Genomic DNA, 24,403 nt, shown 5'->3' with positions numbered 1-24,403 from the left:
CACTATGTACTGAAGCAGCTGGTTGGTTGACCAGGGTGAAGTGAAATGCTGGATGGACCACTGAACGGAGCCAGCAGAGCTTTTCATGTTCTTTATCACCTTGCGGGGGTTTAATTTGCTGTTCATAGGATTGCCAGCCTCCAAGTGCGGCCTGGAGATCTCATAGAATGATAACTTATCTCAAGAAGACAGAAATCTTTTCCCCAGAGAAAATGGCTGCTTTGGAGGGTGGGTTCTGTGGCATTGTATTTCACCAAGGCTCCTTGCCTCCCCAAATGCTGCCTTCCCCAGGTTCTATCCCCAAATCTCCAGGAATTTCTGAACCCAGAGTCGGCAAATCTAATCATGGAAACCTATTATTTCCTCTTTGATTGGCTTTTTCATGTTTTTAGCTGTTTACAACTGTTTCTCTTTTCTACAGTTGTAGAGAACACAGGAAAAGAATAAAGAATAAAATTAAGACAGTGTTCATTTTTCAGGTGGTATCTGAGATCACGGCCGACCCTAGGGCACATGGCGTCCCAGGCAGACTCACTGTCCGCCGCCCCTAGGCATGCACACACCAAAGGCCCGGCCCCCTCCACCACTACCCCCTCACTCCCCCTTCCCTTCTGTGGCACTGCCCACCCCCTGGAAAGCTCAGGGCAGAGGTGGTGGTGAAGAAGAAGAAGAAGAAGAAGAAGAAGAAGAAGAAGAAATTAGATTTATATCCACCCTATACTTTGAGTCTCAGAGCAGTCACAATCTCCTTTACCTTCCCCCTCCCACACAACAGACACCCTGTGAGGTAGGTGGGGCTGAAAGAGCTATCCCAGAAGCTACCTTTTCCAGGACAACTCCTACGAGAGCTATGGCTGACCTAAGGCCATTCCAGCAGCTGCAAGTGGAAGAGTGGGGAATCAAACCCGGTTCTCCCAGATAACCACTACACCAAACTGGCCCTCTGTGGGGGGGGGGGATTAGTCATTTGTCTTGGGTATGGGGAGGGGGGAGAAGAGCCTAATTCGGCACCTAATTTGCCTAGTGGGTGAACCATCCCTGTCTGAGATTCATTTCATTCACAAACGAGGGCTATGTTGTGATATAGTTCAATTCTGCAAATAGACAGATGTGGAGCACAGGTTATATAATCTCTATATTCAGGGCTTTTTTTGAAGCAGGAACTCCTTTGCATATTAGGCTACACCCCCCTGATATAGCCAATCTTCCAAGAGCTTACAGGGCTCTTATTCCAGGGCCTACTGTAAACTCTTGGAAGATTGGCTACATCAGGGGTGTGTGGCCTAATATGCAAAGGAGTCCCTGCTGCAAAAAAAAAAGCCCAAACAGCTTCTGTGTTTCATCTGAGGGTTAGACCGAAGAGGGCTATTTGGGGTACCAGGGATAACAGGCAGGCAGCTTATGAAGTCATCAAATAGTTAATTTTCACTAGTTCTGGGGGTAAAAAAAGAAGACAAGAGAAGACGTTCCCCCAAGGGCGTATGCTGCATCTTGGTATTTATTGAACTTTAAGCTACAACCAACAGGCTGGTTAATAACAATTCATCCAGCTGCCAATCTTTTTGACCAATGCCATCAATATTTCACACCGCCAAATAACAACAATTAAGAACCAGGAGTGGAAGAAGCACTTGAGGCAAAAGTATTTCTAGCACCAGAAACAAATCAGCAGTAGAAGAAACAGCATTTGGAAATAAGCACTACAGAGAGAGCTTTTTCCATGTGTGATTTCCACACACACACACCCAAAAAAACCCTGTCTGGATCGCTGATCCTTACTGCCTGTCCAAATCTGTTTCATGCACAAAATTTCACCAGTATCATGATTTTCACAATATTATCACCACACCAATGACATGTGCCTGTAACTACATATGGGAAAACATGAAATATGTACCGCAGAGTGGTAAAGCTGCAGTACTGCAGTCCAAGCTCTCTGCTGACGACCTGAGTTCGATCCCGGCAGAAGCTGGGTTCAGGTAGCCAGCTCAAGTTTGACTCAGCCTTCCATCCTTCCGAGGTCGGTAAAATGAGTACCCAACTTGCTGGGGGGTAAGTGCAGAAGGCTATGGCAAACACCCTGTAAAAAGTCTGCTGTGATGCAATGTCACCCCAGAATCAGAAATGACTGGTGCTTGCTCAGGGAACTACCTTTACCTTTTTACATCACCATGAGTGAATGATGTTTAGGTTTCCACTACTAGATCTCTGTGCATTGAGAAGCTGTGACTGGCAAAGATTTTCCAGAATGCTGAGGTTCAGAAAAATAGATACATGCTGAGCTTCACACTGGCTATAAGCCCATTTGTATTTTATTCAATAATAGGAGCAGATAAATTGCATGTGAAACTAGGCCTTTCAGACACACAAGTGCTTTCACACGAACTAATTAATGCACTTTCAATCCACTTTCAGTGCACTTTGCAACTGGATTTTATTGTGAGAAATGGCAAAATCCACCAGCAAATAGTTGCTGATTGAAACTGCATTATATAAAGGGCTTTTTTTTTTGTAGCAAGAAGTTTTTTGCATATTAGGCCACACACTCCTGATATAGGCAGTCCTCCTGGAGCTTACAGTAGACCCTGTACTAAGAGCCCTGTAAGTTCTTGGAGGATTGGCTACATCAAGGATGTATGGCCTAATATGCAAAATATGCTACAAAAAAACCCCTGATTATATAGCATGTGTGAAAGCACCTGTATGTCTTTGTACGGTAGGGACAATGCTATTGGGGTGGGGGGATGGATGTTTTTGATTAATAGAAATGACAATAAAATAGCATGGGAGAGATCCATAGTCAGGATGCTGCACATAGTTGGTCCAATTCAGCATTGTTGCAGAGTCTGCAGGAGAACCAATAGTTACCGAAGCTTGTATGGACCATTAGTGAAGCCTTGCCATAGCTACTCATCCCTAATTCCAACTATAGAGACCTAGATAAGATACATGCAATGCTAATCTTCAGGACCTTTTCTCTTTGGTAGAGAATATGCTGTCCATATCAATGGTTTCAAACAGGACTTTTTTGTAGCAGGAACGCTTTTGCATATTAGGCCACACACCACTGATGTAGCCAATCCTCCAAGAGCTTCCAAGGCTCTTAGTACAGGGCCTACTGCAAGCTCTTGGAGGATTGGCTACATCAGGGGTGTATGGCCTAATATGCAAAGGAGTTCCTGCTACAAAAAAAGCCCTGGTCCCAAATATCAATCCCAGATTGTTAAACTGTGCCTTGCCAGAGGCTGAGCACATTTCAGAGAGTTCTGAGAGAGAGCAGAGAAGCTCTGAGATAGAACAGAGACTAACTGATATAAGGGTGAGCAGCTGGGGAAGTTGCTGAGAATTTCTGAGTTTGGGTGACTGCCGAAAATTCTGAGTTTGGGTTGCTGGGGGATTGCTGTTTGTTTGGTTGAGTGGGCTGAAGGTGAAGGTGATTGAAGGTGATTGTTGCTGATTGATTAGGAGTGGCTGTGTTCCCCACCCTCTTTGCATTGTTAAGCTGTGCCTTGCCAGAGAGCTGAAGGGCTCTTGGTCTGTGGCTCCTAGCCTGGGGACTCTGTAAGGATCAGGAACCCAGATCCCTAATTTCCTTGTGCTCCCAATAAGGTAAGTTGACCTCCAGAAGGGGAGTCAACAAAAACAAACAGGATTTAAAAGGGGACTGTATATTTTTAAAAAAAAAATTATCGTGAAGGTAGAATACCAGCAGGGGGGTGGGGCTTTCTAGTGTTTTGCATTGAGTGTCACATGTATGACTATCTGCCCATAGGACAGAAGCCTTGGGTGTGTGCTCGATGCAAGGAGCTCTTGGTCCTCAGGGAACGAGTTCATACCCTTGAGGCTGAGGTGACTGACTTGGAGAAGCAGACACAGTCAGTTAGGCACTTGGGGAAGACTCTTGGGGATGTATTAGATGAGCCCCACTCTGAACGTGGCAGCCCCGTTGCTGCCAGGGAGCATGAGGGTCGAGAGGGAACAGGGCACCAGGCTGAGGATAAGGGGAATGCACCCTCAGAAAGGACCTCTTCTTCAGTTGGTGAGCGGGTATCCTTTTGCGCCAAGGAACCATCCCTGGACAGGGAGAGGGGGGGGGGTCTTGGTAGTTGGTGATTCGATCCTTAGGCAAGTAGACAGCTGGGTGGCAAAACCGCGTACTGACCATATGGTGACTTGCCTGCCTGGTGCAAAAGTAGCGGACATCACACGTGTAGTAGATAGGCTGATAAACAGTGCTGGGGAGGAGCCAGTGGTTGTGGTGCATGTTGGCACCAACGATGTGGGGAAATACAGTCATGAGGTCCTGGAGGAAAAATTTAGGCTGCTAGGCAGGAGACTTAAGGCCAGGACCTCCAAGGTAGCCTTCTCAGAAGTGCTACCTGTTCCACATGCAGGGCAGGAGAGAGAGGCACAAATTAGAAGTCTCAATGTGTGGATGAGACGATGGTGTAGGGAGGAAGGGTTTAAGTTTGTTAGGCACTGGGATGCTTTCTGGAACAAGCAGGAGCTGTACAAAAGAGACGGTCTCCACTTGTCCCCAGATGGAACCAGGTTGCTGGCACATAAAATCAAAAAGGTGGCAGAGCAGTTTTTAAACTAAATCTTGGGGGAAAGCCAACAGGAGATTAAATGTCTCTGGTTCGGGAGGACTCATCTCATAGAGATGAAGGGTTACTTTTCCACCAGGTAATGGATCAGAGTTGTCCTCTGAGATGGTAACAAACAGTATGGAGTGTCTGCCAAAGTCTCGAGGCAGCAGGAGGAAGGTTGCGGGCCTAACTTGCCTGGGAAATTATAGATATTTGTATACAAACGCTAGAAGTGTTCGAAGTAAAATTGGTGAGTTGGAATGTTTGGTGTTGGGGGAAAACATAAGACATTGTGGGAATTTCAGAAACTTGGTGGAATGAGGAGAATCAGTGGGACACGGTGATTCCTGGATATAAGTTATATCGGAAGGATAGGGAGGGAAGGGTTGGAGGTGGGGTGGCTCTGTATGTCAGAGAGGGTATACGGTCCAGTGAGACTGAGGTCAGAGAATTAGATTCCCTTCTAGAAATGCTTTGGGCTGAAATAGAGGGCCCAAAAGCAAGTTTAATTATGGGAACATATGAAGCTGCCTTATACTGAATCAGACCCTTGGTCCATCAAAGTCAGTATTGTCTACTCAGACTGGCAGTGGCTCTCCAGGGTCTCAAGCTGAGGTTTTTCAAACCTATTTGCCTGGACCCTTTTTTGGAGATGCCGGGGATTGGAGATGCCAAGCAGCTGCTCTACCACTGATCCACCGTCCCTCCCCAAGTTTGTTATCTTGTTTGTTTATTGCCCACCAAATCAAAAGATAGAGGATGATTATAATATGATGGAAGGATTAAAGATAGCGGCTAAACGTAAAAACAGTGTCGTAATAGGTGATTTTAACTACCCGCAGATTGATTATGAGCGTTTTCCCACTGACCTTACTCCGGAGCGACGTCCCTCTTCACCGCGCAGTGTCTGCGCGGATTTCGCACCAACTGCCCCGCAGAACCCGAAAGAGCCGCAAAGTCCCGCGGCTTTTGCGTCGCAAATGTAAACTGGTTTTTGGCGGTTTACATTTGCAATGCAAAAGGTCGGGAACTTCCTGGTTCCTCAGAGCAGCCTCGGACCAGTTGGTGGGAAATCCGCGCAGACGCTGCGCGGTGAAGAGGGACGTCGCTCCGAGGTAAGCTCAATGGGAAAACGGCCTGGGTCAATATGTGTTCTGGATGAGAGAAAAAGATTGAGTTTCTTGATGCTCTCAATGACTGTGCTATGGAGCAGATGGTCTCAGAACCTACCAGTGGTGGGGTGATCCTGGATTTGATCCTAAGTAATGCCCAAGACTTGGTGAGAGATGTAAAAGTGATCGCACCGCTTGGGAGCAGTAACCATATCCTTATTGATTTCACCATTTGTATAAATAGAGAGTTGCCCCAAAAGACCAGCACAGCCACATTTAACTTTAAAAGGGGTAAATTCTCTGAGATGAGGAGGCAAGTGAAGAGGAAACTGAAAGGAAAGGTAAATACAGTCAAAACCCTTGGGGAAGCTTGGAGGCTATTTAAAACTACAATCCTAGACGCTCAGATAAAATATATACCACAAGTTAGGAAAGGCATAAACAGGTATAAGAAAAGGCCTACATGGTTAACAAACAAAGTAATGGAAGCTGCAAAAGGTAAGAAGGACTCCTTTAAGCGGTGGAAAGCTAGTCCAAGTGAGATTAATAAAAGGGAACACAGGCTGCGGCAAATCAAATGCAAGACTGTGATCAGGTAGGCAAAAAGGGACTCTGAGGAGCATATTGCAAAAAACATAAAGACCAACAATAAAAATTTCTTCAAATATATTAGAAGCAGGAAACCAGCAAGGGAGGCAGTGGGGCCCTTGGATGACCAAGGGGCCAAAGGGTTACTGAAGGAGGATAGGGAAATGGCTGAGAAGCTGAATGCATTTTTTGCCTCCGTCTTCACTGTGGAAGACGAGAAGTGTTTGACCATTCCAGAACCACTAATTTTGGAAGGGGTGAGGTGTGAACAGGCAGAGACTGACCAAGAGAGAGATCTTGGGGTCATGGTAGATAACTCACTAAAAATGTCAAGACAGTGTGCGATTGCAATAAAAAAGGCCAACGCCATGCTGGGAATTATTAGGAAGGGAATTGAAAACAAATCAGCCAGTATCATAATGCCCCTGAATAAATCGATGGTGCGGTCTCATTTGGAATACTGTGTGCAATTCTGGTCACCGCACCTCAAAAAGGATATTATAGCATTGGAAAAAGTCCAGAAAAGGGCAACTAGAATGATTAAAGGATTGGAACACTTTCCCTATGAAGAAAGGTTAAAACACTTGGGGTTCTTTAGCTTGGAGAAATGTCGACTGCGGGGTGACATGATAGAGGTTTACAAGATTATGCATGGGATGGAGAAAGTAGAGAAAGAAGTACTTTTCTCCCTTTCTCACAATACAAGAACTCGTGGGCATTCGATGAAATTGCTGAGCAGTCAGGTTAAAATGGATAAAAGGAAGTACTTCTTCACCCAAAGGGTCATTAACATGTGGAATTCACTGCCACAGGAGGTGGTGGCGGCTACAAGCATAGACAGCTTCAAGAGGGGGTTAGATAAAAATATGGAGCAGAGGTTCATCAGTGGCTATTAGCTATAGTGTGTATATATGTGTGTGTGTGTGTATATATAAAATTTTTGGCCACTGTGTGACACAGAGTGTTGGACTGGATGGGCTATTGGCCTGATCCAACATGGCTTTTCTTATGTTCTTATGTTCAGATCTCCCCAGTAAAGGATGTTTAGGTGGACAAAATGAAGAAGGCCTGTATCATAAAACCACAGAAAGCTCTTTATACTGACTTAAACCACCAATCCATCTATTGGTCTGACCTGACTGTCATGAATTTTCCAAGGCCTTAGAGGGTTTTGGTTTTGGTTTGTTGTTGTTTATTGGACTTTTATCCCACCCTCTCTTGCACTGCAGGGCTCTGGGTGAGTTACAACAGAAATAAAACAATCAATTAAAACATCATCCGATATTAAAACTGTAGCAACACTTACAGTACACCAGATGACTAAATTAAATTAAACCCTACTTGCTAGCAATAGGGCAATCAACAGACAGCTTTTATTACCTTTTATTGGTTTCCCATGCAAATGCTATCCAGACCAAAGTTCTTTCAATTTATTAATTACACTATTTTGCTATTGGATTTTAACTTTGTACCACTTTGCATTCATGACCACTGCCCACCAGCTATATGTAGCTCTGCTCACTGTACCTCATTCTTTGTCTGAAGAAGTCTGCATGCATACAAAAGCTTACATTCTGAATAAAACGTTGTTAGTCATAAATGTGCTACTGGACTCCTACTTCTATTGCTTCAGACCAACGCTGCTGCCCACCTGGATCTAAAAACAATATAGTTATGGATATATGAATATGCTTTGGATGATTGATTGGATAATTGAATAATTAAAGGGATGCTTTAAATGCTTTTTGCAAGAGGGGGTGGGATGTGCACCTGAACTCCAAACAGTGGGGTCCATGTGCTCCCACAGATCATCTGGATAGCCCTTTAATTCTTGCAGGAGGGAAGGAAGAGGGTAACAGCTGGTGATTGCTGTTGGGGGTGGGACTTGGGGCGGAGCTTCCTCCACTGGCCAATTGGATGACAAAAATCCAGGGATCTCTCACTCCCACCTGCGGACTGGCAACCCTATCCAATAGGGGTGCATGTTGCAAAAAACTTGCTGGTCTCTGCTACTGGACTCAAATCCAGCTGCAGAGCTGTTGTGAGCATAAAGGGAAGGAGGAGGAGGAGATGATGATGGCTGCAGATTTATACCCCACCCTTCTCTCTAAATCAGAGACTCAGAGTGGCTTACAATCCCCTTTACCTTCCTCCCCCACAACAGACACCCTGTGAGGAGGGTGGGGCTGAGAGAGCTCTTACAGCAGCTGCCCTTTCAGGGACAACTTCTACAAGAGCTACGGCTGACTCAAGGCCATTCCAGCAGCTGCAAGTGGAGGAGTGGGGAATCAAACAAGGTTCTTCCAGACAAGAGTCCACATACTTAACCACTACACCAAACTGAAAGAAGAATAATAATAGTGGGGTATAAATTAAATAAAGAAAAAAAGAAAATATGTGGGTGGTAGGGAAGATAGGAAACAACTGCTCTTTCAGTATGTTTTTGACACCCTGTTGGGGGGGGGGGGACCCAGAAATATTCATGGAGATAAATATTTCACTTTTTCCCAATATGCTGGATGGAGGCTTCTCTTGTACAGAATGCTAGAATTCCCCCAAATCATTGCTTGGATCACTTAAACACTTAATTTCATGGCACAATAAGCTGAGCTTGTTGGAGCGTACAGTCAGTAAAATATATGCTTTTCATTTGGCGTTTAATGTCCAAAAGACCTGAGGACTCCCCAGCTGCCCACTTCCATTCCCAGCCAAGCGGTCTATTTCTGATACCAGGTAAGGCAGGGCAGAGCAAAGGTACAAGTACTCTACAAACATTTAAAAAGCAGCTAGAAGATTAAAGGCAATTCGGCAGCTCCTCCATGTAGCTAGAGCTCAACAGTCTGGACTCCTGGTTCCAAGATGCAAAAATAAGAAGAAGAAGAAGAAGAAGATATTGGATTTATATCCCGCCCTCCACTCCGAAGAGTCTCAGAGCGGCTCACAATCTCCTTTACCTTCCTCCCCCACAACAGACACCCTGTGAGGTGGGTGGGGCTGGAGAGGGCTCTCACAGCAGCTGCCCTTTCAAGGACAACCTCTGCCAGAGCTATGGCTGACCCAAGGCCATTTCAGCAGGTGCAAGTGGAGGAGTGGGGAATCAAACCCGGTTCTCCCAGATAAGAGTCCGCTCACTTCACCACTACACCAAACTGGCTCTCAAGACTAAGGGATCCCCAACAAATTAATTCTCTGATGCAAGAAAACATGATGATCCAGAGCCAGTTTGAAGGTTTTTGTTGGCACTTCATATTTGTAACGTATGTGGGGCTTCATCTTTGCAACAAAGGGTTTAAAAAAAAAACAAAAAAAACCCCAACTTTCAGAAAATGAGAAAGGGAACTTCAAAGGCAAATAATCTGTAAAGGCATTAATTAGTGAAGCAGAGTGAAACTGCACACCCCAAACCACAGGATGGCTCCTGGTTTTAAAATGAAACGATGTTTGAAAGCAGCAGGCGATCCTTTGTGCTGTTTAACAGTGTCCCAGACATCAGGGGGAACACCATGTGGATTTGGGTATTACTTAAAGGAAAGAAGTATTTGAAGACACACAAAAATGGGGATGGATAGGAGGTGTAGGGCTGGCATCAGCATACCCTGGGTTGGAGGAGCTGCCAGGGGCCAGGTCTTCTGGTGGGGCTCAGTGCCACTGACCCCCACCCACACACCTTCCCTGCCTCCTGTCTGTAGCCTTGCTCCCAACCACCCAGAGTCATTGAGGGGGCGGCTGTGGGTGGTACACAGTGGTGGCATTTCCAGTGGTAATGGCAGCAGCAATCTCAGCTGTGTACACTGGCCAGTTCTGGTGGGGAAAAGGTGGGGAAAACACATGGAATTGACTGCCACAGATGGTGGTGATGGCTGCCAGCATAGACAGCTTCAAGACGGAGTTGGATAAATGTATGGAGCAGAGGTCCATTGGTGGCTATTAGCCACATCATATTGATGGTACTTTCTGTCTGGAGCAGTGATGCTCTGTATTCTTGGTACTTGGGGATGGGCAACAGTAAGAGGGCTTCTAGTGTCTTGGCCCCACTGGTGGACCTCCTGATGGCACCTGGTTTTTTTGGCCACTGTGTGACACAGAGTGTTGGACTGGATGAGCCATTGGTCTGATCCAACATGGTTTCTCTTACATTCTTATATGTGCAGGTCCTGCAGAACTGTAGTAAGTCCCACAAGGTCCTGACCTTAAATGGGAGCATGTTCCACCAGGCCAGGGCAAGGATTGAAAAAGCCCTCACTATGGTCAAGGCTAAGTGAACATCTCCCAGGCTGGGGACCACTAGGAGGTGCTGGTAAGAAGAGTAAAAGCTCTCTGGGACTCATATGGGGAGAGATGGTCCCCCAGGTGTGATGGTCACAGGCTGCAGAGGGCTTTGAAGATCAAGACCATAACCTTGAGCTGGATCCGGTATTTGGTCAGCAACCAGTGCAGTTGGCACAACATTGGCCGAATGCACACTTGTGCAGGTGTTGCTGTCAGCAGGTGTGCTGCCTCATTCTGTGCTAGCTGCAATCTCCAGATCAGGCCCAAGGCTGCCCCTCAAAGAGTGAGTGACAGTAATCCTACATGGAAGTGACCATTGCATAGACCACTGCAGCTAAGTCCTATGTGGCAGCGTATGAGCTTTGGTGAATCACGGCTCACTCCTTCCGATACTACTAGAATGTGAGTCCATTTGTCCTTATATCTTGGAGAGTAGAGTGACTTCAGATGCTGAATGGAAATAGCAGGTGAATGACAATAGGAGGCATGATTGGTATAGGTGTGATAAAAGGACAGATGGACTCACATTCTAGCTGTTATCTGAAGAAGTGAGCGGTAACACATGAAAGCTCATACCCTGCCACACATTTTGTTAGATCCACAGTCAAAGGATGATTTCTAAGTGGCTCATTTGAGAGGATCCATTTTTTTCTACATGCATCCCATAGAACTCATAATTTTATTCAACTTGGAAGCCAGGGCTTCCCTATGCAATATTCAAAGCATAGACTTACTTACAATTCTATCCTATGCAACATTATTCTAGTGTAAGCCCACTGAACTCAGTTTAGAGCATAGTTTGTGTTACTGGGCACCACACTTTCACTAGCTGCAAAATAAGTCATCCCCCCCACACACACACACACACTGCAGTGGTTTCCAGCAAGATGCCAGCTTTCTCTTTCTATCCACCAGTGCCTCTAATAAAACCAAGTGCCTCTTCTCTATGGAAGAGAATTAGCATTATAAACCAATTCTGGTAAATTTATACTTACACAAAGGCTTCTCCTCTGGACGACCCTTTGGCTGCTGAATATGGTAGTTAAGTTTGTACATGCTGTTAAAAAATATTGGTCTATTTTTGCCTTCAGCAATCGCGCCACAACATATTGCTCAGCATGAAAAAGAAATGATAAAGATAAGGCAGTTAATAATTGGAAGATATGCTCCTGTATCACATATTATTAAAATGAACACCAGGCAATGATTCTGAATACATTGTCCTAATTATTGTATTTTATTTTATTTTTTACTGGACCAACAAGGAAATAGAGACCTAGTGTCAAAATTTATACTGAAGACACATTTCATTTCACATTTCTATCTTAAGGACTCAAAAGACACATTCTTTTTACCTCCCGGGATGCCCAAATATCCCATGACTGAAAATCTGTTATTATTTCTTATTGGAAATGCTTTCCCCTTACTTGTTTTTGCTTTTTTTTCTCCTCAGAACTAATGTATTACTGACTAGGCTTTTTTTGAGCAGGAATGCACAAGAATGCAGTTCTGGCTGGCTTGGTGTCAGGGGGTGTGGCCTAATATGCAGATGAGTTCCTGCTGATCTTTTTCTACAAAAAAAGCACCTGGTTACTATTCACAGTAATCATCGCTAAGGCTGTGCAACTCTGGGTACAGAAATAACTGGGGATGGGAAGGAAGGAGATTGTCAACCCAAGCCATGACCAAGAAGGCCCTTTCTCAGGTTGCCACCCATCTAGACTCACATGATGGAGGCAACTCAAGAAGAACCCCTGAAAGAGGTGAAGGAGGTTCACATGGGAGCAAGCAGTTTTAAGGTATGCTGTAGCCAAATTGTCTTGGGCTCTAAAGGTTAATCCCCCCAGTGCCTTGAATTGCTCCTGGAAGCAAATCAGAAGCTGGTGTAGGTAGAACAAGACTGGAGAGAGATGGTCTCTGCATGCAGAAAGCCTCAACATCTCCAGCTAAAGGATCTCAGATAGCAAGTGCTGGGGAAATCACTTGAGACCCCAAAGGTGGGGCTCTGCAACATAACCTGAAGTGGGGCAGCTGCAGAGCCCTAGGGCTTCCCAAGAAGACCATTGCCACCAGACCCCTGCCTGCACTCCTGCTTCCTTCTGCTCAAGCCCTCCCAGCACCTTCCCTCCCAGCCCACTGCTGTCAGAGGAAGGGTGCGCATGCAGGATGTGCCTTTGAGACATGGGCTGTGGGAGGGAAGAGAGCAGGCAAAGGGGCAGGATGGCAGGGAAGTGGGACAGAAGGTTGAGGGGGCAAAGCAACACACATGGAGAGGAGAAGATCATGAATATCTCTGCCCAGATCCTCCCCCAAAAATAAATTGGGACTGGCCCTGCCTCAGTGAAGCATTGACAGACAGAGGAGACAATGCATTAAGATGGACCAATGGAGTGGCTGGTGAGAAGACAGCGACACATACATTTATCAGAAGAGGTACAATGGGGACATCACTAAAATCTGGTGTTAATGTGGGAGGAAAGTAAATTAATTGTGAAGCCTTCTATGCCTTTACAGTTTCTTGTTTCTTTTTTAAACTAATACAAAAGCCAAGTTTTCAACGAGGAGTCTTTATGCAAATATACTTTTCTCATTTTTTTTTATCCTTAAAAAAAAAATCCATTTCATTAAAATCTCGGTAAAGAAAGCCTTGACCGTTTTTATGAACCATTGGGTTTTAACATTTTTGTTTTTCAAAAAGCATAACTTATACATTGTCATCCATTATCTCTTCTTAGCGCTCTCCGCGGAATGGGCTATGGCTTAATTATGTTATCAAATTTTAATAGCTAATTTCTCTAGCTTGCAACAATACGTTATATAATGAAATATTTCACTTATTTCAGTCTGGAGGAAGGGCCTCTGCTATAAGTCAAGCTGCATCCCTGTACCAAAGTACCTGTTCCTTATAAACCAATTCATGAGCATGGAAGGAGGCAATCCTGTTAAACCAATTCCAATCACTTGAACACATAGCCCGTGATCTATTTCTTGGCTACCCACCAGCAGAGGGGTGGGAAGCCCACTGGAATTAGGTCTTTTATTATTATTGTATATAATAAAAGCTTGTGCATAGGAAATGAGGGGAGGAACAACAACCTGTGAGGAGGCTAGGCCCACAGAGAGGAAGAGGCCTGAGGTCACCCTGTGAGTTTCATGGTGAGTTTGGGTTTGAACTTTATTCTTCCCAGGCATACTCCAACACTCCAACCACTACAACAAGTTGGCAAAATTACTTTAGCCCTGAGATCACTGCTGGGACTACTATATATATATATATACACACACACACACAGAGTCAGGGGTGAAATTCTAGCAGGAGCTCCTTTGCATATTAGGCCACACACCCTTGATGTAGCCAATCCTCCAGGAGCTTACAAAAAAAAGAACCTTGTAAACTCTTGGATGATTGGCTATATCAGGGGTGTGTGGCCTCATATATACAGAGGAGCTCCTGCTAGAATTCCACCCCTATCTATAGTTGTTGCATTTAAGAGATGGCAACCCCATAGGATTTTTGAGGCAAGAGGCACACGGAGATAGTTTTCCTTTGTCTGCCTCTACACAGCGACAGTGGACTTCCTTGATGGTCTCCCATCCAAATATTAACCAGGGCCAACCCTACTTAGCTTCCAATATCTACTGAGACCAGCAGGCTAGCCTGGGCAACCCAGGTAAGGGCGTAACAATTTAGGTTCCTTGTTTGTCAGTATATGCAGGTACATCTACCCAGACCAGGGGTGGCCAAACTGAGGCTCAGGAGCCACATGTGGCTCTTTCACACATATTGTATGTCTCTTGAAGCCTCCACCACTCCATTGCCCAGCTTGAAAAGGGCATAACACTCTTTAAATCACTTCTCCAATCCAAGCCAGCTGGTGGCTTGGAGAATGCATTTAAAGTTGAAGTTGTTTTCTTTCCTCTCCCCATCTATTTTCCTCCCTCCCTCCCTCTCTGCTCTCAAAATCTGAAGTTCATGACTTGCAGGTCCCAAACTTCTGACATTTATTCTATGACAGGGATGGCCAATGGTAGCTCTCCAGATGTTTTTTGTCTACAACTCCCATTAGCCCCAGCCAGCATGGCCAATGGCTGGGGCTGATGGGAGTTGTAGGCAAAAAACTTCTGGAGAGCTACTGTTGGCCACCCCTGTTCTATGAGACTCTTACTCAGGTTAAGTAAGTTTGGCCACCCCTGACCCAGAGCCTGCAGTGATCTGTCCATGGTCCTGACTGCAATTTCTGTACACTTTTTCCCTTGATGGTGCATCCAGGTTCATCTTATGAATTCAACCCCACCCCCCTTGTTTGGCTGAGAAGACTGGATTCATGTAATACACTCCAAGAATCCCCCAGTGGGCTTTGACTTAGGAGACTAGGGCTGTTTCTACACTCAGGGTTGATTCTGATTTTATGAGGATTGAATCCGCCTGCAGTAAACTGTTCAAAGTACTCTTGTAAAGTAAGGAGCAACTCTGAGGCGAAACCACTTTCAGTGTCAATTCAAGAAAACCAGTGTAGATGACTTAAGACAATGCAAAGCAAGACAGAAGTGATGGCAGTATGCAATGTAGATGAGCATTTTAAATGCATGCTGAGAGAGGATCTTCTGTCAATTGCAGAAACAGCCTAGATTGACAGTCCCTGTCTAGGTATGCTGCCCTGTGGTGACTTCATTGCTGACCATCCTTGCAGTAAAAAAAGGTAGTCCCCTGCGCAAGCACCAGTTGTCTCCGACTCTGGGGTGACGTCGCATCACTACGTTTTTACGGCAGAATTTTTACGGGGTGGTTTGCCATTGCGTTTGCCAGTCATCAACACTTTCCCCCTAGCAAGCTGGGTACTCATTTTACTGACCTCGGAAGGATGGAAGGCTGAGTCAACCTTGAGCTGGCTGCCTGAACCCAGCTTCCACTGGGATTGAACTCAGGTCAATAGCAGAGAGCTCAGACTGCAGTACTGCAGCTTTACCACTCTGCGCCATGGGGCTACTTGCACCCTTGCAGTGCAGCATGGCAAAACAAGAAGTGTGGTTGACTTGCAGTGCAGTCTTCAGTTGAGTCATGCCCTTTAAAGTCCATTGAAGTCAATGGCTTAGAAGGATCTAATTCTGCTGAGGATCACACTGCTACTCACATGGAGACACAGTCCCTGCCTTACCATTCTGTGCTTTGGAAACAGGCAGTTCACAGCCCAGCATGGCATGAGCAAAAGCAGCAAGCTCCTTGCCTCTGGACTGCTGACTCCTCTCCGGTGAACATGTTTGCACCCACAAAGATCACAGAAAGGAAAGGCCACTTTCCTAAGGAACATAATAAATATTCTTAAATGCTGGATTCTTATTTTGGCTTATCTGGAGGACTGGATCTCTGCCTGTGCAGTAAAGAGTTAATGAGGCTAGCTGCCCATTTGGAATGCCCAAACAGAAATCAGGGGCTTTATTGCTCAATAACAAAGAATTACAACTCTTTTAATGTAGTCAGATAATTTATAGCGCACTTTTATTCGGCCTCATTTTAAAACTGCAAAAATACATGATTTTTTTTTTGGCAGATGAGTAGGTTAATTAGTTTTGTGATCAACATTCTATAACTGCCAGCTAAGGTCCTTGCATGGAACAAAAACATATTCATTATAATGAACAGATGTTATTTTAAAAGTAATTCTCCATAACTGCAGCAGTTGTGTGCACTCCACTGTACTTGAGGTGATGTCAGCATTTTCCTTTGTGCAAACTCCCATTTGCTGACATATGATCTGCCCACATCCCAGACAGCCTGCCACCTGGTGGCTGAGACCAAGTTGCCTCTGGGGCAAGATTAGTCTTTCCGTTAGAAGCTGAATCAATGTGTTCTTGGACTCCTGTAAAGGATATAGAAGGGCCCTGTACTGGAAGCTGTGTGAAGGATCAAGGAGTTTGGTAGTGGGAAGGGTAAAGTCAAACCAATACCGTTTTCACACACAGCTTACCTCGCAGTCACAATCCTGTTCCCTCCACAGCATCCGGTCGGATTTCCCACCATCTGCGTCGGAGTTACAGGAAGTGCCACAGGTTCTACATAGCAAACGTAAACTGGGTTTTAGCAGTTTACGTTTGCTATGCAAAAGCCGCGGCACTTCCTGTAGCTCCGGCGCAGATGGTGGGAAATCCAACAGGATGCTGCAGAGGGAACAGGATTGTGACGGCTGTCGGATAGATGTTGGAAATGTAAAAAACACAAAGGTTCTTTCTTTCATATGTGGTGGACTTGTGAAAAAGCGAAAGAGTACTGGAAGATATTCAACAAGAAATCTCCAAAATTTTGGGTTACAACTTCAAGAAAACTGCAGAGACGTTCTTGCTTGGATTACAATTAGAAAAATTTCCAAAGGAAGACAGGACTTTAATCTGGTACTTGCTATCAGCCGCTAGGACATTGTATATGCAGCTATGGAAACAAGAAAAAATACCAGAGAAATGGGACTGGACTATGAAAGTTTTATCATGGAGTGAGATGGACAAACTAACTAGAACGCTAAGAGAATATGATTTAGATATATTCAAAAAGGAGTGGAAGAAATTTAAAGGATATATGGAGAAAGAGTGGAATGTAAAAAGACATTGGACAATTTTTTAGCATGAATGAGAAAAAAAAATTATATTGAACTTTGATCAGTTAGTAGTACCTTTAGTATTGAACTTAAATCTATAACTTCAGGGAAGTCAACATTGGAGGGAGGGGGGATTGAAATACCATATGGGTTAGTACCGAAAATCTATAATTAAGTTTTGTAACCATATGTTATCAATAAATTGTTAAAACACAAAAGGATTGTGACTGTGAGGTAAGCTGTGTGCAAAAACGGTACAAGAGAATGGGTGGGGAGCAGTGGCGGACTGGCCAGGATGTCAGCTTGCCCGATGGCAAGTGGGCCCCCTTAAACATTAGACAATATGTTAAAAATGTTAATGTCCCTTTAGTAGCTTGAAAATATAATAGAAGTTCCAGTATTATTACTGTAATGCAACTAAAATTTACATTGTATTTAGGGTTGCCATCCTCCAGGTGGGGCCTGGGGATCTCCAGCTTTTACAACTGATCTCCAGCTGGCAGAGAGCAGCTCCCCTGGAGAAAATGCAATTCGTATTTACATTTAATATCTACTGTATACTGCCAGTAAAATGTACAATATATGTACATTGTAATTACTATATATATATACACACACACTTATTTTGCAAAAGTTTCAATTGTACCTTTTTTCCACTTATGTATTTTTTGAGAATTTTATTTATTTCTTATAACAATTAAATGATAGCCTTAGAGTTGGGGGGGGGGGGCTTGTCTCCCGGCAACTAATATTTTTAGACCCAGTCCGCCACTGGTGGGGAATGGCATTTTCCCAAGAGGAAGGGACCCCCAAACCCATTTTCCCAGAACTACATCATAACAACATGTAACTGATGGATGTGGAATTATATGCATGTCTCTAAACGCAGGGGTCACCCAATGAAATTAGCTAGCCGTAGACTCTGGGCAGATAACAGAACATATGGTATTTCTTCACCCAGTGCATGATTAACTTGTGGAATCCACTGCCACAAGGTATAGTAATGGCTAGCCATTTAGATGGCTGAAAAAGGTTGCTACAAATTCATGGAGAATAATTATATCAATGGCCATGATGACTAAGTAGAAATGCCATGCTTGGGGGAAATCAGGAAGCCTGTTGTCTTTGTGGTCTCATTTAGGGCTTTCTCAGATTACATCTCATCAGACCCTGTGGGAAACAGGAACTGGACCAGTGAGACCTGAGCTTGATCTTGTAAAACTTTTCTTATTCTTTTTCTCCCCCCCCCCATCCCATGTTTTACCAAAGTATTGAGCTCTCCATTCAAAACAGGAAGAGGAGGAGGACAGTTTTTTATACCCCTCTCTTCTCTTCCTTAAGAAGTCTCAAAGCAGCTTGCAATCACGCTATAATATAGTAGGTTCTTAGGCATGGAAGAGGTGAGGTGGTCATGATAACAAGCTCTTTATCGAGTACAGCATGGTAGGTGGCTGCAAGACTAACAAGGAACGGGGCCCACTGGGCCAACTATATACAACACTGGGTTCCCATGCTAGCATGTTATTGGGTCAATCAAACCAGCTGGGGGCCTGTGATTGAAACAGGGCAGTTTGGATTTTGATCCTACTGCCCATTGTTCCTAAGTCCCCAAGCTCAGTCCTTCAGGCTTCAATGAGCCAGGCAGGAACACCATTTGGTAACACATGGATTCACATACATAACATACACTCTCTTTCTCTCCCCACAACAGGCAATTTGTGAGGTAGGTAGAGTTGGGAGAGTTTTGAGAGAACTATAACTGGCTCAAGGTCACGCAGCAGGCTTCTTGTGGAAAAGTGGGGGATCAGACCCAGTTCTCCAGATTAGAGTCAACTGCTCTTAACCAATACACCACACTGGCATGCTCAGTATCCCTCCTGCTCCTATGTTTATGTTGATGTTAGCCGCCCTGAGCCCGCTTCGGCGGGGGAGGGCGGGATACAAATTAAAAAAAAAAAGCTGAGACTTGGATCCACCTGGGTCCTGTTTGCAGCACCATGGGAAGAAGTGAGAACTGGGGCAGACACGGCAACTCCTTGCCAGGCAGAGGGGGCACAAAGCAATAAAGAGGAAGCTGTAATCCACAATGGAACAAAACAACAACCATAACATGGCTACAATTACTGGTATACTATGTCTATAAAGAACACTTTATAAAGCAATAAATACCAAATGCATTCAATATAAATCTTATGTTTTGAATTGTATAAGATTTATATTGAATGCATTTGGTATTTTTTGCTTTATAAAGTGTTCTTTATAGACATAGGAGTACACCAGTAATTGTAGGCAGAGGGGGCAGGCAAGGGTCAAGCGCAGGAAACTGGGGCCTACCCAACTCAGTGCCAGCCCTATCAGCTGGTCCTGAGGTGTTCAGAGGGGTGGGGGTGACCAATGGTTAGTTAGGGCACCATGCTGTCCCTGCTTGCCATCTTCAGCCTTGTTTGGGGCTACTGTGATGGCCAGCACTTTTTAAAGAGGCTTAACAGTGCTGTACCAACAACTAAAAGACTGTGAAGGCTTAATTCTTCACAAAGACAGAGAGCCTTGAGTGACAGGCTGCTCCAGGAAATCTGATTGGTTAGCATCAAATGAGCAGGAAAAAGTCTTGTGAAAGGAGTGTGCTGGGAGGATTCAGTCAGATTCCTGCCTTAACTGAGAAGAGACATGTATTGAGACCATCTTGAGAATACCCCTGACAGAAAAAGGTTTCGTGCTGACAAAGTCAGATTTCAGCTGTGACTGAATAACAGTCTAAATTCAGCATCTTCTGGGAGTGGTTTGAACACAGACAGAGAACTGGGGAAAGTTTAGCAAAGTGGTTTGGGTAGTAGAAAAAGACTCCCATTCAGTCCAAAGGAAAGAGGATAGTTCTTCTAGAGAGAGAGGAAGAATCTCTATCCAGTCAAATAGGAAGAGTTATCTCAGAGATCCCTAGTCTGGTGTGATTAGAACTGCCTGCAGAGACCTAAAAGTTTGTTAACAACTTAAGAAGTGTATGGGTGTTCCAAGGGAAGGGGTTTGGGTACTAGGAAGAGAGTACCAGCCTTCTGGGCACCAAAAGAGTCATCAATTATACAAATAAACTATAGTAGAGTGTTTGGGGAAACCATGGAACAAAAGCCTCTCAATATAAAGATCTAAGTAACTGAATAATTTAAGAACCTCTCACTATCCTGATATATAAAAACAAAAGTCTGTGCTTGTACTAATTTTATCTCAGTATTTTCAGCCCCTGATTTCACCTGGTCTCTCCCCTTTTGTTAAGTTCAAATTTTAAAAAGTGTCTCAAGTGCCATTTTCAAGAGTTTTAGTTAAACAGCAATCCTATCCTTTCCCTCAGGTTCCTGAGCTAAGCAAATACCCAATATAACTGGAATAGGGTGGGACAGCCAAAGTTTCTTTGGGAGAGAAGAAGACATGTTACCTGGGCTGCTCAGTCAGTGAAGGGACAGAAAAACAGAGGAAAAATCTAGCCTATTAACTGTTCTTAAATATCCTCAGAAAGAAGATACCTTGTGTCATACAGCTTCCTTTAGTCATACAGCTTCCTTTACAAGCCAGGGCAGGACAGGTTATTGAAGAGTAAATGAATACAGCACAGAGCAAGCAGGGGAAAACATTAAGCAGTGAAGGTGAGATCAACTCTGGCCATATACCTTGATGGGAAAGTAGGAGTGTGAGAGCCCCTTAATTCATCTAGAAAATATCAGAGGTTCTGGCTGGTTCCATCCCTGATCTCATCATAACCAGGAGAGAACTAAAGAAGGGCTGCATGCACACAGATGTCCATAGCAGCAAGGGAAATTCAGGTGTTGAAACATCCATCTGCATGTATCACTGTTGTGTGTGCACAGGGCTTTTTTTGTAGCAGGAACTCCTTTGTATATTAGACCACACACCCCTGATGTAGCCAATAAGCCAAGAGCTTACAGTAGGCCCTATACTGAGAGCCCTGTAAGTAAGCTCTTGGAGCAATGGCTACTTCAGGGGTGTGTGGCCTAATATGCAAAGGAGTTCCTGGAACAAAAAAAGCCCTGTGTATGCAGATGCACATTTGTCCCACTAAACTGGTCAGATGCATCTTTTGATGTGCATCTCATCTCAGAGAATCTATTTTTGCCTTCCATGCCATTTGATGAAACATCTCTGCTTCTAAACCTGGCAGCTATAGGCTCTGATGTGGCCACCTCTGTTCTTAACCTTTTAGCCAAATTACCAGTCAACTGAGAATAAAACACATATGGATCCCTTTTGAATCATTCTCTAACATTGTATTTGTTCTACCAATAGGTAATTCTTTGGTGAAACATGAGTCTTTGTAGCTCTTTCACAATGTGTAGATTTGTGTGTGTGTGTTATAATTATTCTTTCCCTTGGGTTTATTTGCATATCATGGCTCTCTTGGATTTCCAAGTGCTCTCTATACAGATTCACTAACAGTGATAAATTGCTGATGATACCCAGGTTGGATTGGGGGGGAGTTAGATAAAAGCGTTAACATATTGCGCTGTCTTATTCCATAGCCGCAGCAGAGAATCAACTCATTTCTATTTTGCAAATCTGTATTTACCTTCTGCTGTCTTCACATTTCCCTTTGGGGAGAAATTTCTAATTGGAAAAGTTGGAGCTTTCCAGTGTAATTGGGATAAGTGAAATGACAAGAGAGTGGAAATCTCTTTTCATGCAAATAGCACTTAATAAGATTGCCTGTGAAAATCATACAATTGTTGACAGAGTTTCCTAAGTAACTTAAAGCACATCGACTGTCATCTCCTTGATCTATGTAAATGCTTAATATAATAATACAAAGACATTTTTAAAGTAACAATAACATGCCAATGAAAGTCAGACACTCAAAAGAGATTTTTATAGCTTTTGGTTTTATCAATTGGTTCATCATGATTCCCCCTCCCCCCATTTATTTGAATTTGGCAGATTAACCATTTATACCTTGGATAGTATATATGAACAAAGTAGGCTAAATGTTTGGGGACAACACTGGAGATGCCATCTGGTGGTCACCCAACTACAACATGCACATCACCCCCCCCCCCCCCCCGCCTCATATAGATGCACACAGCCTGCCTACCTCTCTTGGATCAGCTGAAGGGGACCAAAGAGAGATGCAGCTCTGCTTCTTCCAGCATCTTTCCAATTAAGAATGGCAGGTTGACCTACAGACCATCATGACATCACCAAGCATCTCTGCTGGGCAGTGATCCCCTTCTTTGGCCATGAGCGATCGTGTCAACTCTTAGGCAGGCTGTCTTCCAAGTGTCTCCCATTGTCTATACCAGGGGTTGCCAAACTGTGGCTTGGGAACCACATGTGGCTCTTTCACATATATTGTGTGGCTCTCAAAGCCCCCACCACCCCATTGGCCAGCTTAGAAAAGGCATCTGGCTCTTTAAATCACTTCTGCAAGCCAAGCCAGCCATCAGCTTGGAGAATGCATTTTAAGTTAAAGTTGCTTTCTTTCTACCTCTCCCTTCCTCCCCAACTATTTGCTTTCCTTTCTTCCTTCCTTCCTGCCTGCCTGCCTGCCCTCAAACATCTGATGTACATCTCTTACAGCTCTCAAACATCTGACATTTATTCTATGTAGCTCTTATGTTAAGCAAGTTTAGCCACCCCTGGTCTATATCTGCTTAACTTCAGAGATGGAATTATGGCAGGTGCCTTTGGCGTGTTCTATATTTGAGACCTGGTGAGTAGCTTATATAGAAGAAAATTCTCCATAGTTCTATTGCTGAAGAGGAATGGGTGCCACCTTATCATACACTTGAGATGGATTAGAATTGCTACAAGAGTGACTCTTGTTTTCTGCTGACTAGTTATGTAGTAGGACAGTCATCAGTTTCCCAACTCAATGAATCAAGGATGTACCTGGGGGGCAGGCAATATAGGAATTCAAACTCAGAACCAAGGGCCAGCAGCTCCAGAGACTTGCCATGTATGCCACTGGAGCTGTCTGCTTTCACGGAGAGCTGCTGGCCCAATCTCTCCTGCAGAACATCTTTATAAACTCTATGTGGAGACTAAGCATTCTGGTATCCCTGGGAGAGGCAGCAGCCCCAATACAGCACAATTTGTACAATCTGCCAATACCTATCACTGTGAGGACTATTTTGAAAGCATCCAAAGAACTGTGACATACAGCTACAAATTGGAACCATCCGGGGCTTTTCTTGTAGGAAAAGCCCAGCAGGAACTGATTTGCATATTAGGTCACACAAGCCAGCCGGAACTGTATTTCTGTGCATTCCTGCTAAAAAAAACAAAAAACCTGGAACCATCTCTTTCTCACAAACCTTTACAACCCTTCTGTGGCTTAGACTGGAAAATTCTATTCTGTGAATTATGCTGAATATTTACGGAATGAAATTTCAGTTGGCAGAGTGCGACTTCCCCTTGCTTCCCTCATCCAACTACAGACCAAAATGCCCCCCAAATTCTGTTCCTAGGAGACGGGGGAACCCCCCCCCCCTAACTGGATAAGGGGGGAATCAAAGGTCTGTAGTGAGAGGGGAGATTCCCCACTTTTGTTAGCAGAAATCTGTCATTGGATCCAACCTCAGATTCACCTAACATACCAAGATATCGAGAGCTGGTTTGGTGTAGTGATTAAGTGTGCAGACTCTTATCTGGGAGAACCTGGTTTGATTCCTCACTCCTCCACTTGCACCTGCTGGAATGGCCTTGGGTCAGCCATAGCTCTGGCAGAGGTTGCCCTTGAAAGGGCAGCTGCTGTGAGAGTCCTCTCAGCCTCACCCACTTCACAGAGTGTCTGTTATGGAGGAGGAAGATAAAGGAGATCGTGAGCTGCTCTGAGACTCTGAGTGGAGGGCGGGATATAAATCCAATATCATCATCATAAGTGGTATGCAATAGCATTTGATATCTGACAATATTTGATAGCTTGTGAGGCTTTGAGTCCTGCCAAAAATCAAAGCTATCTAAATATGCCATCTAAACCACATGAGTTTCAAATTCCCTTTCCCGTCTTCGGAATTCAAAATAGAATTTCAGATCCCGCATTTGAGGGTCAAGTTTTGCTTTAAGCTGTTTGTTTTAACTGACTGCTTGCCAAATATTCTTCTGGGTTCCTTTTAAACTGTCGTCCACTATATTGTATATACCTAAATGCTGAGTAGGAGAGGAGTCTGATCTTTTACAGACACTTCCGCATGAAATCTCATGTCCATTACAGCTGGTCCAGAGTGAGACTGATCTTGGGACAATGCCAAATGCTTAA

This window comes from Heteronotia binoei, chromosome 10, assembly GCF_032191835.1.
Source record: "Heteronotia binoei isolate CCM8104 ecotype False Entrance Well chromosome 10, APGP_CSIRO_Hbin_v1, whole genome shotgun sequence".
Lineage (NCBI taxonomy): Eukaryota > Metazoa > Chordata > Lepidosauria > Squamata > Gekkonidae > Heteronotia > Heteronotia binoei.
The sequence above is the reverse complement of the archived record's forward strand: the minus strand, read 5'-3'. Positions refer to the sequence as shown.